This window comes from Peromyscus eremicus, chromosome 5, assembly GCF_949786415.1.
Source record: "Peromyscus eremicus chromosome 5, PerEre_H2_v1, whole genome shotgun sequence".
In the NCBI taxonomy this organism is placed as follows: domain Eukaryota; kingdom Metazoa; phylum Chordata; class Mammalia; order Rodentia; family Cricetidae; genus Peromyscus; species Peromyscus eremicus.
The window spans coordinates 108,578,129-108,595,094 of NC_081420.1; the positions used below are offsets into that span (position 1 = coordinate 108,578,129).

At 36.5% G+C, this 16,966-nt stretch overlaps 1 long non-coding RNA gene across 1 annotated transcript in view; it reads left to right on the forward strand.

Moving 5' to 3' along the window:
• Window positions 1-16,966, forward strand: part of LOC131910737 (uncharacterized) — a 50,047-nt gene that overhangs the window by 830 nt on the left and 32,251 nt on the right. Inside the window, exons 2-3 of the long non-coding RNA XR_009379206.1 lie at window positions 928-1,087; window positions 13,454-13,535. This is a non-coding gene — a long non-coding RNA (uncharacterized LOC131910737). The remainder of the gene's footprint in view (window positions 1-927; window positions 1,088-13,453; window positions 13,536-16,966) is intronic.

The window sequence follows — 16,966 nt, forward strand, 5'->3', positions numbered from 1 at the left end:
TGGATCTATTCCTTCCTTCACTGAAATAAAAGCTTAAAGGTATTTATTCTTCCTATAGAACTTTAGAAGCTTGTTCATGCTGCAAGCAGAGGCAGGGTCCTAGATGTTGTTCTGTCAGTAAATATTTAAGGTCACGTGGTTTGGCATTATTATAATAATGGGCTGTAGATGGTTAGGTAAATATTCACAATCTGACATTAGTTTATTGAATTAATGGCTTGTGACATGAGAAGAAGGACTTCTTAAATGAGTTCATTTCTGGCAATCACTTCAATATCTCAAAAACCCCCAACCTTATCAGAATTGTGAATTACTTGAGTCTAAAAATATTAGGCAAAAATGTAATAACCACTTTCTCAAGATGACTGCCTCTTTCTGGTTCAGTTATGAGAAGAGAAAATAAAACAGGTGAATCAAGTGAATAAAAGAGATAATCAAATTCCATGTGTCAGTAAACTCTCAAATCCGTTCTTATGTTATCATAATTGCATTATCCTGACTCTTGGTGTGAGTAACTGAGCAGAAATTCTCCTGCCTTCAATCCTATTATCTAACACAGAAAAATAAGACAAGAAATAAACTGAGAAATAAATATGGAAATAATTATTTATATGAAAGACTGAAAGAGATTGCTATGAATATATCTAATTTTTTATCTTTCATTCTCTTTCTCCTCACCTTTTCCCCTTTCCTTCCTTTCTTTGTTGTTTCCTTCACTCTCTCTAATTCTCTTTTTTCCCCACAAATATATAGGTGTATAACAAGATAAACCTTTTGACTAATTAGTGAATATGGGCTTAGGATTCATAGATTGCTGGGAAATCAAGTTCATATTTTCTAAAGCAATAAATAGTCTAGGGACAGATATCCTAGTATGTGCTGAAGCATCCAAATGTCACTAATGAGATCTTTTATGATTCATCCTAGCCTGGAAAAGCTGTATGTCCCTTTCCTCTAAGGCATGTGGCAATCCATACCTTTTCAATGCTTCAGCCTAAGACTCTGAAAACAGAACCTTCACTGACTGCTACATGAACCAGACTACTTAACGCAGAGGGCTGTTGTGTGGGATGTCTTTCTGCATGCTGTGAGTACGTGTTGCTTTGATTAGTTGAGAAATAAAGCTGCTGGCCTATGGCAGGGCAGGATAGAGTCAGACAGGAAAGTCCAGGAGAGACAGTGGGAGGAGAAAGGAGAAGAAGGAGACGCTGCCAGCCACCGCCAGGAGAAGCAAGATGTAAAAGTACCAGTAAGCCACAAGCCACGTGGCAAAGTATAGATTTATAGAAATAGGTTAATTTAAGATGTAAGAACTAGTTAGTGAGAACTCTGAGCCATTATGCCACATAGTTTGAAAATAATATAAGCCTCTGTGAGTTTATTTGGGTCTGAGCAGCTGCAGGACCAGGCGGGACACAGGAAAACTTCCAGCTACAGGACTGGTGATACTGATGTTGTCATCCCTAAAGGATCAAAGGTCACACTGCCACCTTGTACTCCTATTTGGCAGAGGATTAAACCAAAGAACATTGTTCTTTAGCTTGAAAATCAGGTAAAACTTTCCCTTCTATGATTTGGATTTGTCTTTGTCACTTGGTACATTTCAATTTCTTCTTCTGTCCTATTTCCTGATTTGAAATGGAAATGCTTTTCCTATGCTTGTCCACCTTTATGCTGGGAAGCAGATCTTTCCTGGGTTAATATGTTTATTGCTGCAAAAGACTTCTGCTTGAAAATGGCTTATCACTCAGGCTTTATCAGCTCTTGACTTAGATCACATTGGATAAGAACCAGGATTCATTTTTGCTTTTTGAAATGGATCACCAGAGCTACCAGGAGATGGTGGCACAGGCCTTTAATCCCAGTCCTTGGGAGGCAGAGGCAAGCATATCTCTGTGAGTTCAAGGCCAGCCTGGTCTATAAAGTGAATTCCAAACAACTAGGTAGTGTTGTTACACAGAGAAACTGTGGTGGTATTGTGTTCCCCAAAATATTGTGCACCCTAATAAACTTATCTGGGGTCAGAGACAGAACAGCCACTAGATACAAAGGCTAGAAAATGGTGGCACTCACACCTTTAATCCTAGCGCTCCAGAGGTAGAAATCCCTCTCGATCTCTGTGAGTTCAAAGCCACATTGGAAACGGCCAGTCATGGTGACTCACGCCTTTAATCCCAGAAAGTGAGCCTTTAATCCCAGGGAGTGGTAGTAGAAAGCAGAAAAGTATATAAGGCGTGAGGACCAGAAACTAGAAGCATTTGGCCTGGTTAAGCATTTGGCTGGTTAAGCTTTCAGGCTTTCTAGCAGCAGTTCAGCTGAGTTCCATTTGGATGAGGACTAAGAAGCTTCCAATCTGAGGAAACAGGATCAGCTGAGAAGTTGGCCAAGTGAGGTTAGCTGTGGCTTGTTCTGTCTCTCTGATCTTCCAGTGTTCACCCCAATAACTGGCTCAGGTTTGATTTTATTAGTAAGACTCTTTAAGATTCATGCTACAAGAAACCTTGTCTCAAAAAACCAAAACCAACACTCCCACTCAAAAATACCAAAAAACAAAAACAAAAACAAACCAATAACCCTCTGGTAGCCATTAATGTAAGAAAGAAATATATTCTGCACGTGAGAAGAGCAGAAAACCCACAGTTCTGGGGAGAGAGAGACATAATAGGATCCAGAATGTCTCACCAATTCTCAGGTTGAAGTCAGTACATCAGACCAGGGCTCCATTTGGAGACAGAACATTTAAGGAAATAATTAGCAAACTGGTGAGATGGCCCAGCTGGTAAAAACACAAGACTAAATAGCTTTCTCCCTAGAAAGCACAGTGGAAGTCTTGGCACAGGTCAATCTCTCTCTCTCTCTCTCTCTCTCTCTCTCTCTCTCTCTCTCTCTCTCTCTCACACACACACACACACACACACACACTATATATATATATATATATATATATATATATATATATTATAAAATTAAACAAAAACTTAGCAAATGGTTTGGTAAGAATGGCACAGTTCATGGGCCCTTGTCCAGTCTCTCTAGCTTCCTCACTGGTAGATAAGATTAAAATACACAGACACTTGGGAATAGGCAGAAACAGGTCATGTGAAGAAACAGCAAGAGCAAAAATCTATATGTGAAAGAGACATGTGCCAGGAAACCACCACTCCTTCCAACTTAATTCTGGATTTCAAATCTCCAAAACTAAGAGAATAGAAACATCAACTGTTTAAGTTCTTGTGTTCTTATTGTCATTAAGGCATATTTAGTAAACCAAAACATAGTGAGTACTGTTAAATAAGCTTTTTTTTTAATTTAAAACTATCCTAGCAAAAAATTAAGTTTTTATTCCATGAGTCTTCCTGTTTCATGAGGATAACATATATGGTAAAAACATAGCTTTACAGACTTCTCATGACTGTCGAATGTTGGATGTCACACAATTATGACAGACAAATGATACAATGCTTGGAAGGACAAAGAAACAGACATATTAGATAATTCTCTTCTGGTTTAGATATATTCAGCTAGAGCTAGGTACTTAGAAGTTTATATATATATATATATATATATATATATATATATATATATATATATATATGCATGTAGTAACAGTGATAAATAATGCATGAATTTTGAAGGACTGAAGACTATATGGGAGGATTTGAAGGGAGGAAGTTGAAGGAAGAAATGTAATTTTAACCTCAAAAAGAAAAAAATAAAATAAAGTGGAATAAAGACTTGGAATTTGTTGAAATTGTTCAAGTTAGATATCGTGTTGTTCCTGAAGGTTGTGGTGTACCTCTTTAAAACCATCATTTGGGAGGCAGAGACAGAAGGATTGCTGTGGGATGGTCTGTATGTCAAGTATGTTGCTGATTGGTCAGTAAATAAATCACTGATTGGCCATTGGCTAGGCAGGAAGTATAGGCGGGACAAGGAAAAGAATTCTGGGAAGTGGAAGGCTGGGAGGGGGGACACTGCCAGCCGCCATCAGGAGAAGGAAGATGTAAAGTACCGGTAAGCCACAAGCCATGTGGCAAAGTAAAGATTAATAGAAATGGGCTAAATATAAGAGTAAGAGCTAGACAATAACAGGCCTGAGCTAATGGCCAAGCAGTTTAAATAATGTAAGAGTCTATGTGTTTATTTTATAAGTGGGCTCTGAGACTGGCGGGACTTGGTGTTGGGAGCTGGAGAGAAATTCTCCAGCAACAAATGGCGTCCAACGTGGTGGCAAGAGTTTCCACCTAAAAACTTAAAAAAAAGATTCTAAAACGGACCTAAAAACAGCTTCCTAATTGTCTCTCTCAAATAAGCGGCAGCTGCCGGTTTGAACTACTGGCGGGTTCCTAACGTGCGCTCTCGACCTGCAGTATGGCGGGAATGAGGCCTCTGCAAGTAGCACATTAAACTGTGTGGTGAATTTAGCCTTTGCTAGTACAAAACAAAAAAAAGAGGTTTCTGGGCTACACGCTACTTTGGTAAAAATGTAGACCCACTATTTCTGAGAGTTATGGCTCCCAGAGTTGGCGGAAAGCGGACCGCCGCCATGTTGGGAAGCTGAAGTGGGCGGAACCAGCAGCCACAGCGCCAGTGCCGTTTCAGGCTTAGAAGGCTACAGTTTAAAGCAATAGGCTCAAGCTAATATAAAAAAAATAAGCCACGTAAAGATGGCTACCACACAGAGAATCTGGATTATGTTCTCTTTGATATTCGTAACTGCAGAAAAACATTTGATTGTAAAAGCTGTTGAGTTATGCCAAAATGTATATTTTAAAGGTACCTTGACTTCAAAATTTGGATATAAGGATATGTTGCTTTGGAAAAGAGTCTCTGCTCTTGTTTCCACAGAAAGCCAGAGACTATGGATTTGTTCCAGATTAAGATACATCAGGTTTGACCAGCCAAGACCCCCTGAAAGGTCTCCAGTGACACCATGGCCCAGATGATTCAACATCCAGAATGGTTTGAAGGCAACTGGCTCAGACGATACAGCCTCATGGACTACTCCATGATCCTAAAATTTTCTTTGTGTCCCCATAAGATACAGCGCCCCCCTCCAGCAGGAAGTAGTAAGAGAAGCTACGCCCAAATTCCCAAATATACCAAGCTGGCTTTAGAGATGGAATTGGCTCACTCCCCCTCTAAACCCAGACATATTGCTCAAAAAAAAAAAAAATGGTTAAGAGATTCTTATGTCCCAAATCAGAAGAGCCCTCTGGTGTGGGACAGACAAAAACCAATATTTTTATTTAAAGCAGGTTGATTATAAATACAATCTCTTTCTAAAGAAAAAAAGGGGATAGTTTAGATATGATAGGATGAAAGGGTAGATTAATGAACCTACTTTTAAAGAGTAACAACTTGTTTAAAATGTTTTACATTGCTATAGATTTTAGTTTATTGATACAAATTTAAACTTAATTTTGTTATACTGTATATATATTTCTATTCTTGTTTGAGGTATTATGTTTATGTAACTCATTTAAAATTGTAATGGATAATTAAAAAATAGATTAATAGTTAGTCATCTATGATAATATTTGTAGCCATGTTAGTTAAGTCTTCTAGGTATACATAGTTATATTTCAGATAGATAGGTAGTCTTCAAACACTTCAAAGACCTACAGAATATGGCATTTAAAATGTTTTAAAAATTTAGACTTTCTGGACAGTGAGACATGTCTGCTCCTGACAGCACCGATTTACTTCAGAGAGGAGGATGGGCATCGAAGACACTCCATACGGAGTTTATCTCCACCTTGACAAAAATAGCCATTTGGGCAAGAAACTGTTCTTGCCTGGACTGCCTGATCAACTGGACATGCAGGACCCATACAAAGGTGACCACTGAACTTTGCTTGACAAAATGGTCCTTCAGGTTCCTGCTTTGCAGAGAAAACTGCCAGACATTCTACAGGACACAGAGAAAAGTGAATAAGAGACTCTAGGCCTGTGGGCTGAAGACAGATGCCCCAACTTTACAAGAGAACTTTGAATGACTGTCCAGGCTGCCAGCTGTCTCTGTCTACCCTACAAGACTCCTAAAAGTTGCTTATATCCTTCTCCATTTCTCAGGTAGTAGTATATCCTTCTGAGGTCTTTGATGTGGTTAAAGACTAGACACTTACAATTTTCCTTAGTTATAATAAAAGATAAGTTAGATATAAAACCTTAAACTCACAAATATAAGATAGATAGGATCTCTTCTTTAATATTGTAACTGTAATTCTTGCTTGATAATTGTTTTGTTATATGTAATTTTACTATGTTAAAGATAAAACCTTCCTTTTTAAGAAAAGAAAAGGGGAAGTGCTGTGGGATGGTCTGTATGTCAAGTATGTTGCTGATTGGTCAGTAAATAAATCACTGATTGGCCATTGGCTAGGCAGGAAGTATAGGCGGGACAAGGAAAAGAATTCTGGGAAGTGGAAGGCTGGGAGGGGGGACACTGCCAGCCGCCATCAGGAGAAGGAAGATGTAAAGTACCGGTAAGCCACAAGCCATGTGGCAAAGTAAAGATTAATAGAAATGGGCTAAATATAAGAGTAAGAGCTAGACAATAACAGGCCTGAGCTAATGGCCAAGCAGTTTAAATAATGTAAGAGTCTATGTGTTTATTTTATAAGTGGGCTCTGAGACTGGCGGGACTTGGTGGTGGGAGCTGGAGAGAAATTCTCCAGCAACAAAGGATCTCTGTGAGTTCAAGGTCAGCCTGGTCTACAGAGTGAGTTCCAGAAAAGCCAGAGCTATGCAGAGAAACTCTGTCTCAGAAAATAAACAAACAAATAATAAACAAATCATGTTGTATATTTGACATCAACTTAAAAGTATTTTTCTTTAGCATTGGTGAAGTAGACAATAAGAGGACCTATGTGCATATAAGTGTGACTATGGTAACATATGTATGTATATGCTGTGATAAATTTGCCTCCTTCCAATATTCAGCTGTTGAAACTCAGTGGCCAATGAGCAGCTCTAGGTGTTCTTTAGGATCAGCTCTGATAATGCCACATTCAGACTCTTCTCCACAGTTGCTGTGAAGGACTATAATGCTCATGTAGAGAGTTTTGGTTGTTTGTTTTTAAAGGCATGGTAATTTAATATTAATTGATTGGCACAATCCACTCAGTGTAGTGGAAATTGATGGGTGGTAGTAACTTGCACAGCGGCATCCACTATTAGCTGCATTCGACTGTACAATTACTAGGTCCTCTTACCTGTGACAAGTGCTTTACTGTGTTATAGATGTCATCACAGTTCTGTAAGTAGTTGATGTTATTATGATATTATTTTCAACAGATAAAGAAAGGAATACTTATAGGGATGAATTATATTTGCCAGCTTTTTGTAGCTATTGATTGTGGAACTTAAGATTAAAGTTCAGGCTGTTTATGGACTCCTAGGTATGTTAACTGAACTACCGTGGAGCATTGTCTTTTTAAACTTCTTGATACTGGTTTAGGGTTAACAAATTGTGTACTCTCAGGCACCCACAGCTTCTCCTTTCCCTTCAGTTTTATTTAGGATTTAGGACTCAGCCATTCTTCATTCAACATTTGTAGTTCTGAGTCTCTGCATTCACAGATAACCCATTTCAAATATAATTTTCTCTCAGGAAGCCTGAGAGTAGTGTTTGTCTGTGGCTGTAAACAGAGATACTTAGAAGGCAGTCTGATGGTCTCTCAGTTTAACTTACTGAGAGCAATAAGTTCCACAGCGGCTCCTAGGGCTTCCATACCCTTTATTAGTACTGTTTTGTTTTAACTGTGTTTACAGTGCAATGAATGGGTTCCAGCCTGCATAATGGACTTCAAATCCAATCTGGAAAGTGATTGGTTACATGCCCCCCACCAAAGATATCCCCCAAATGGTGCCATTGTTGCACATCCTGTCTGGCAGGTTGATATTGAAGTTTATAGGATTTACACCTGGGTAAAATCATTGATGTCTTTTCTTCCCCAGAAGTCTGCATAACTATGAAGTTTCCTGTTAAGTTCCTATTTGTTTTCGAAATAACTTACAAACAAGGTATGTGGTGACTCTGGCATAGGGCTTTATCATTGAGTTTGGGGAACAGCAGAAAGAAGCATCAAGAACCCGTATTGCTTTAGAGCATTCAGAAGGAAGTACTCCATACTGGAAACTAGTATTTTGTTTACTACCCCACCAGAGCCTGGGAGAAGCATTGTCCATCTATGCACAGTATCCCCCTACTAACACTTTTATTGAAATAATATCTTTAATTCAGTTGTAAGAAAGTTTTCCTATGAGATTTTATTCACTTCTCATTATTATTTATTCTCTCCCTCATTTCTTCATAGCACCTTTTTTATTTGAACTAATTATTTATTTTCCTATTAAATAATAGATCTAGTATTTCTTTCTTCACCAACACTATTGTCATTGTTTGAGGAATGTAACTTTCCAGAATCATAGATAAATATTATGTCCTTTAACTGAATAGAGTTATAAAGACATTCCCAGAACCAGCATTTAAATTCAATTTCCAGAAGATAGAGAAGTCACACATAGTCTTCAACAAAAAAAAAAAAAATAGATTCAGATTATTTGATTAGAGATTTTACCAGATTATGTACTTTTTGTGATGCTAAATTAAGGTCTTTTCATCTTCTTGGTGCAGATGATAAAATATGCAATGGCAAGAATGTAAATCAGCTTCTTCATTGAGAAACATAATGTAGTTGGTTTTTATTGTTCTTTAGCTCATTTGGCGACCCACCACCCAGCTCTCAAATAAATATACATACAGAGGCTTATTGTTTTTTATAATGCTCAGCCTTAGCTTGGCTTGTTTCTTGCCAGCTTTTCTTAAATTACCCCATCTACCTTTTGCCTCTAGGCTTTTACCTTTCTCTGACTTTTGTATATCTTACTTTCACTCTTATTCTGTGGCTGGGTGGCTGGGCCCTTGTGTCCTCCTTTCCTTGTTTTCTAGCTCTTCCATCTTCTTCTATTTATTTTCTCTGTGTGCTAGCCCTGCCTATCCTTTCTCCTGCCTCACTATTGGCTGTTCAGCTCTTAGATCAATCAGATGCTTTAGACAAAGAAGTAACACAGCAACACAGAGTTTAAACAAATGAAACAAAATAATGTAATACATCGTTGCATCATTAAAACCAATGTTCCATAGCATAAACAAATATAACATATCTTAAAATAATATTCTCCAACACTATACCTTCTTCTCAGATGCTGAAAGATATCTTCAGCTTTGTAAAGCAAACAGCTAGTTATTATGTACCACTATTGAACCATTCCAGTCCATATTTATCATTTAAATATGTACTTTTTTTAAAGTTTGAAATCAGTTATCCCTTTTTTTCCTTTTCAGCTTTTAATCAGAACTCTTAGTTTAAACATATTTTTTTATTTTCTACCAATTTTGTTTGGCTTCACATTTTTAAAAAAATATTCATTGTGTTTGGTGATACCATTAAAGCCATTTCCTTATTTCATTGGCTAAAGATGCACAGAGTTCAGTGTTCTCAGGTAATTTTCTCCCAGTTGCTAATGTTACAGGTGCACACAGGTGAATATCAGTATACTTACATGCATCCAAAGCCAGTCTTACGTTGAAGCCATGGCTTAAGCATGGATCTTCAGTGTGGTTTTAGCAAGTTTCATTTTGTACGTCCCACCACTGCCAAAAACAAAAAACAAAAAACAAACAAACAAACAAACAAAAACCTAAAGGATATTTCAAAATGTTTATACAAATATAAAAAAATTAAATAAATCTCTAAGATGAATTGCTCTTAAAATGTAGTCTAATTTAAAAATAACAAGCTTGACAAATACATTGTGAGGCATACATGAAGTTAAGCATTTATGCCATTTGCATGTTACCATGCCTACTAATATGTGTGTGTATTAGCAACTAGAATTCAGATGGGCATATACTAAAGAAGAATTAGCTTCAGAATTGGAGGCATCCCTTTCCCTGTAGCAGTATGCTCCTGTACTAGGCTGTTTTATGATAAATGACAGCTATGCTTGAAGGGAATAGTAAGACAAGCTTTATAAGTTTGCTTGTAGATGAAAATATGTTTTAGACATGGACTTGTCTTATTCAGTTCAAAATATGAATGTCTAGTAACTCCAGTACCTATCATAATTTCATATGGATCTAGCAGAGCTAGGCTAAGTCTGAAATGATCTAAATTCTTATATAACATTTTCTGCTCTACAAGGTGGGAAATTGTTTTTTAAATTTCCATTTGTTGATACCAGTTAGCTTTATCCATGGGTAACTGCATAGACAAATGACTTCTAGCTGCACCTAACCAAAAGCCCATGTAGCTTTATGGAATCAATAGAAATACATGCATTCAAGCTGAACAACAAAAGGAGAAAAGGAAATATTAGGTCACTAGATGGTGCCATAATGTTATTTTTTACTTTATTGTCAGGGCTTCCATAGCCTAACACCACAATCAGTTCTGAGAAGCATAACTTCAGGCATTAGCAGCATAAAAAAAAATGGGCCTAATATTAACAGCATGGATAATTTAGAAAAGGAATGCCACAAATGCTAAAAATGTAGGTATATTAGATTGTACTGAGTTAAACTGAAGAATGTCAATAAGCTGCAAAAAAATGCTCAAGTTGTAAAGTAGAAACATTTAACACAAAGCAGAAACATTTTACTATTTTTGACCTTTCAGTAATTTTGTTTCTAAAAACAATGTGTAATTATATAATACATATATAGGTATAAAATATCCTTACTGTTTTTCAGTCTGCTCAACAGTCACACTTCATCTTTTAAGTAAGAAAATACATACTTTATGTATTTATTTTTACATTTAGAAAGGACTGAAAGACACTTTCTTTTACAGTGTGTATCCCTGGGAACATCAGTTTGTAACAACCTTTTTTTTTTTCTTTGATGGCTATAAATGGTAGGTGAAGTCCCTTTACTTAAGAAATGGTACACACGCAAACGGGGGCTTTGACATTTTGTCTGTGCCTTGGCTGAAATGGTGCATATGAATTCTGACAGTCTTATCTTGCCTTTCATGATTTGTGCTTGATAGGCAAAGATGCCAAAGGAAGTAAAAGGTCCTATTTTTCTTCTAAAAATATCAATTCTCAGTCCAAATCACTGCTTAATTTATCTTAAGTAATTTATTGAACATGGATTTCCCCAAGAATTGAATGCCTTGTTTTCCTTCCTGCAATGCAAATTGTTTTACAGTTAAGGGACATTACTTACACAAAACAATGTTACATGCTTTAAATACATCGTCTCCTCACCTCTTCTGAGTGAAAGTGGTGTTCTTTCTCTTATTTTGTGGGTGAAATGATAGATGCTTGAAGGTGGTTAGGACCCCCAAAATACTGATTTAGCAAGTAATGAAGCCGAAAGCAGTAGCTGGGCCTAGATCTCTTGAACCACAGCATGTCCTGTAGGGCTCAGCAGGGTGAAATGCAGGAAACATTCAGCCTTTTCTGTGATTTTTAAAAAAAAGAAGACCTAATTTAGAAAATACAAATTCTAAAAGAACGTGAGAGTGTTTCTACTTCTAAATAGTACAGTTGGTTTCGTCTTAATTTATTAGTAGCTATCAAAGGGACTAATCTGCACAACTTTATTTATCGAGCATATGTCCCCACCCCCTTCCGTGTGTGTGTGTGTGTGTGTGTGTGTGTGTGTGTGTGTGTGTGTGTGTTTTCTTCTCTTCAGAACAATCAGTGTAAGTTGGTCACCTAACCTGGAAATAGTGGAGAAGACTTTCATTCCTTTCTCAGCTTACATTTTCACTGTGTGATTCAAGTGTAGTACAAAGGCAGTAAATATCTTGACTACTGTATTCCAGGGAGATTTCAGTATGTTCCTGACACAATGTACCATCCTATCCTGGTTTTTTTTGCCTAGGATTTTACAAGTACTTTATACCATTTATGAACTTAAACGTCCTTGTATGCTACTGGTGACAATCATTTAATTAAAACTTCTAATACCTTTTATGAAAATGTATTAATTTCAGTAATTTATTAACAAATAAAATGGTAATCATAATGCCTGTCATTCATGATAGCTCACAAATCAATCAGTTCCCAACTACAACGTCTGAAAAGATCCTTCCATGTTCACTACCCCAAAATATCAATACAGGTTTAACACTAATATCCCAAAATACAAAATTCCAAATATTTCCAGATTCATAATGTAATATATGCTGATAGGATTCCATGGCTGTAAAAGTTCATATCATAAAATGTTTTTCTATGGAAAATTAAGAATATTGTATAAAATTTCCTTCAAGCTATGTATATAAGGTGCAAATGAATCAAATTAATTTCATATTATCTGTGGTTTTCATTCCCAAGACATGTCAGTACACATGCAAATATTTTATAAATTTGTAAACTCATTAATTGTTGTCTGTGCATTGGTATTCTGCCTGCATATGTCTGTGTGAGGGTGTCGGATCCCCTAGAACTGGAGTTACAGATGGTTGTAAGCTGCCATATGGGTGCTGATAATTGAACCGGGGTCATCTGGAAGAGTTCACCAGTGTTCTTAAACACTGAGTCATCATTCGTACTCTTTATAAACAAATTTTAAACACTCAAATGCAAAATCTACTTGTTCACCATCCAGATAGCTTAAGGGAAATTCAATCTATAGCCTTTCCAGTTATACCTGGGCACCTAACTTACACACTTTTTAAACATCTGCCTTCTGAGCACCTTTTGGCCCAGTTGCCTCTGTAGTGAGTGGTTCCTTCTCTGCCTCTGTTGCTACACACTGTTGTTTCTGCCTTTCTATTTTATCAATCATTGTTTCAATCAACAGATTTAACTCTGATTTTCTACATTTTTTTTTAGTAAAAAGGCTATCAAACCTTGTGAATGAGAATATCATCCTGGCTCTAATAGTGATGAAAAGTGGAGGGTTATAGATAGGGGGAGAATAGAGAAATGAGGAAGTTTGTGTAGGGTATGACTATATTTAAACTGTGTTGGAATTTAATTGAAACATGCTCTGAAAGGTGCCATTCCAGTTTATACAAGGCTCTTTAGAAAAGGATTGAAAGTTACAACACACAGATTAGCTGCTGACATTCTTGTAATTCTGCTCCACACATGCTGATCAATGAGGCATAGAGATATAATTGGGTTGTAGACACATTTGTTGGAATGTATTTACCAGGTTTTTAAACACCACATAGAAGTTTTGAGTTTAAATCATCAACAAATGAGGACTTTCTCTGAGATATCATTTGAGTTTGTTTGTAGATTAATTCTCAAAGCATCAGTCATCCCACTCGAAACATTTTAAGGAAAAGCAAGAGGGAATGAATTACAACGTAATTTGGCAGTAAAATGTATTTATGAAAATACCTAGGGGTTCACTTATAGAATTCATCAGATCCACAGTTTGTTTACAAAGTATTAAGTTGTCTGTTTGTTCTTGTGGACCTAGTGAAAGTTGTACCCGGCCTTAGCAAGATGAGCAAAATGGAAATGTGTCAGAAGATTGGGGCCAAGTCTCCTGGTTTCCTCAGGTACGTTTTAAAACTTTTGGATATTGGCTTCCTCTTGTGGCTTGGGCCTCAATTTAAACCAAACGTTGGCTGGCCACTCCTACATGTGTGATAGCTTTTGCCTAGTTTTGTGGTATCTTGCTTTGTCAAGTTTGGTGGTTGTCTCTTGGAGGCCTGTTCTTTTTTGAGGGGAATCAGAGGGAAGAGGAATTCGTTCTGGGGAGAGTGGAGGTGGGAGGGAGTTGAGAGGAGTAGAGAGAGGGGAAACTGTGTTCGGAAGTGTTGTATGAGAAAATAATCTGTTTTCAATTAAACAAAAATTAAAAAAAAAAACTTTTGGATATGATTTATTTTTCAATGTACGTATTTGCTGAACCTCTTTGGACATAAATCTCTCCTGGTGGTTTTGACTTCATCCCTATTGACAGACAAATCAAGCTTTGCAATTTAAGGGAAACAAATACAGATTCTTCTGATAGCCATGGAAAATGTGGGGACAAAGAATCCTGTTTTCAATTCTGAACCTGTAGATTCTCAGCATCATGATATTTCCAGGAAATCGCTACCAAAAGACTGATGTTGAACCATAAAATGGATTTGATTTGGCATTCAGAGACAAATTTACTAAGTATTTAGAGATTTTATGAGCACTAACCATAAACCATATGTGACCTACAAAAAACAAATAAGAATATAAAATAAATGTCAAAAGTTAAAAATTCATGCATTTTATCAGTTATAATAATTGTGAGTTTATTATTTTGCAAAGATTTATGAAAATGCTCGCTATTATAGTGTCTATCTCATAATCTAATCTCAAAATTACTGTTTTATGGAGATAATGTTCATTATCTCTTCAAGATTAAAATCAGAGGCTGGGCAGGTTGTTTCTTGAGTATATATAAGCATTAATATAAATTAAATGTAAGGTTCTTAATTTAAGTTTCTATATCATACTCCTTCCTGTTATAAATGAACCTCACTCTAAGTATAAACAACAATCACAATACACTGTTAAATTTGGAATAGAATGTTGTCTTCTGCTACAATTATATACTTAGAAGAATAATTACATTTCTTTTGTCTTTCACTCAATGAGTAAAATGACTTTTAGAATATTATGATATATCATAATAATTATAGTAGGCAAATCATAAATTGCATATCAGTTGAACAATGTGTTATGTTGAGCTACTTTGGTAGTTCCTAACAATTTGCCCATTATGTTCTTAACAACATCAATAGTAAATGCTAGAATTATTGCTTTCTCAATGGGAAAATAAGGTGCTAGAAAGGAGATACAGTTTGTCAAACTATCAGACAATGCTAGAATGGGGTAGACATCTTGTGTGTCCATAACCATTCAAATAAAACTTTTCAAGTGTTTAGTGCCTGGGTGTTTGAATACATATAAGTTACAGAGGATCTGATATCCAAATGGTTTTGCTTTAATAATGGATATATTAACTTGTATTAAGTCAGCTCATCTAATATTCAAATGGAACAGACATAGATATGTTAAAAACAATGTTTCTGTATTAAATGATTATACATATGGAATTGAATACAAATCAAAGTTTTAAAATACAGTGTGAATTAGTGATGAAAATGTCTTGCAGTCTTCAGAACTTGTTAAAGCACTTGAAAGTGATCATAGTAATGCACTCCTGAGATTACAGATAAATCGCCTTAACTATAGAAACCATCAAGGGAACTCTTCAGTGCCTCAGAAAAACATTATAATAATGAGAAGCACTCTGCTCACCTGTGCATTTGAAACTGTAGTGGGATTTCAATGACCACAATCCTCTGAGAATTGTCAACTGCAAAAAGACTTTCATAATATGAGACAGTATGTGTATGAGCCTCTCTCTTTCTGTGTGTGTGTGTGTGTGTGTGTGTGTGTGTGTGTGTGCACAAACATTCCTGAGCTCATGGGTGTGCATTTTGCATGAACAACTTAATGCCTACTGAGAAAAATTATTTCATCAATGTAATCTATAAGAAGACTAAAACTAAAACTTCAAACATCACAATCTAGTCAATTCATTTTCCTTCCTAGAAGTTGCTGAAAAATAAGTCAAAATTGAAAAATTGCAGACTCTGTGTAGGAGGTCACTAAAATTGTATTTAAAATTAATGATAGTAGATATTTCTTCTTTATTTTTATTTTTGAAATGGGCTAGGGAATGGTGTGGTCTAGGCTAGCATCAAATTGGCTCAGTTAACAAGCATATACCACAATACCAAGCATATATCACCTTGGTGATAGTAAGTAAACACTTGGTCTTCTGTCCCTGAGTTACCTCCTAGCCGTACAAAGTGTTTCTTTAATGCTTTACATAATTCAAATATGCTCTGTTTGTATATCCAGATGCACAAATTTTCTCTAGTTTATGGTTGATGTTTGAGTAAAGTTTTCTCAATGCCATAACTATACAATGTGGCAAAGCTCCAAAAAAATATATAGCAGTATACTCCACATCTTATACTTTTATTAATTTATCATTTTTTCCAGCCTGATCACAGTTTCCTACAGTTTCTCCTCTCCTCCCAGTCCCTTTCTCCATCTTTTTCTCCCACCCCCTCCACTCCTCATTCTTTCTCTTCAGAAAAGGGCAGGTTTCCCTTGTATATCAGCCAGCCATGATATATCAAATTCTGGCATTTCCTTTCCTATTAAGGCTGGATGAGGCAACCAGCAGCAAGGAAGAGTCCAAAAGAAGGTAACAGAGTCAAAGTCATCCTTTCCTGCCACTGTTTTTAAATGGGACCTTGTGAATTGAAAAGCTTCTGTAAGGCAAAGAACACTATCAATAGGACAAAATGGCAGCATGCAGGATGGGAAAACATCTTCACCAAATGCACATCTGAGAGAGGGCTCATTTCTAAAATATATAAAGAACTCAAGAAACTAGTTATCAAAAAACCAAATAATCCAATTAAAAATGGAGTACAGATCTACACAGAATTCTCCACAGAGGAATCTCAAATAATCAAGAATCACTATAGCTGGAGAATTCTCCAATCCTGCTTAGTCCATAGTCAGGACAAATCTCTCTCACCTGCCAGTCCCACAGCTGCTTAGACCCAACCGAGTAAACACACAGAGACTTATATTGCTTACAAACTGTATGGCCACAGCAGGCTTCTTGCTATCTAGTTCTTATATTTTAAATTAACCCATTTCTATTAGTCTATAAGTTGCCAAGTGGCTTGTGGCTTACTGGTATCTTACATCTCGCTTGTCATGGCAGTGGCTGGTAGTGTCTCTCTGCCTCAGCTTTCCACTTCCCAAAATTCTCTTCTCTCCTTGTCCCGCCTATACTTCCTGCCTGGCTACTGGCCAATCAATGTTTTATTTATTAACCAATCAGAGCAACACATTTAACATACAGAACATCCCACAACAAATCACTTAAGGAACTGTTCAACATCATAGACATCAGGGA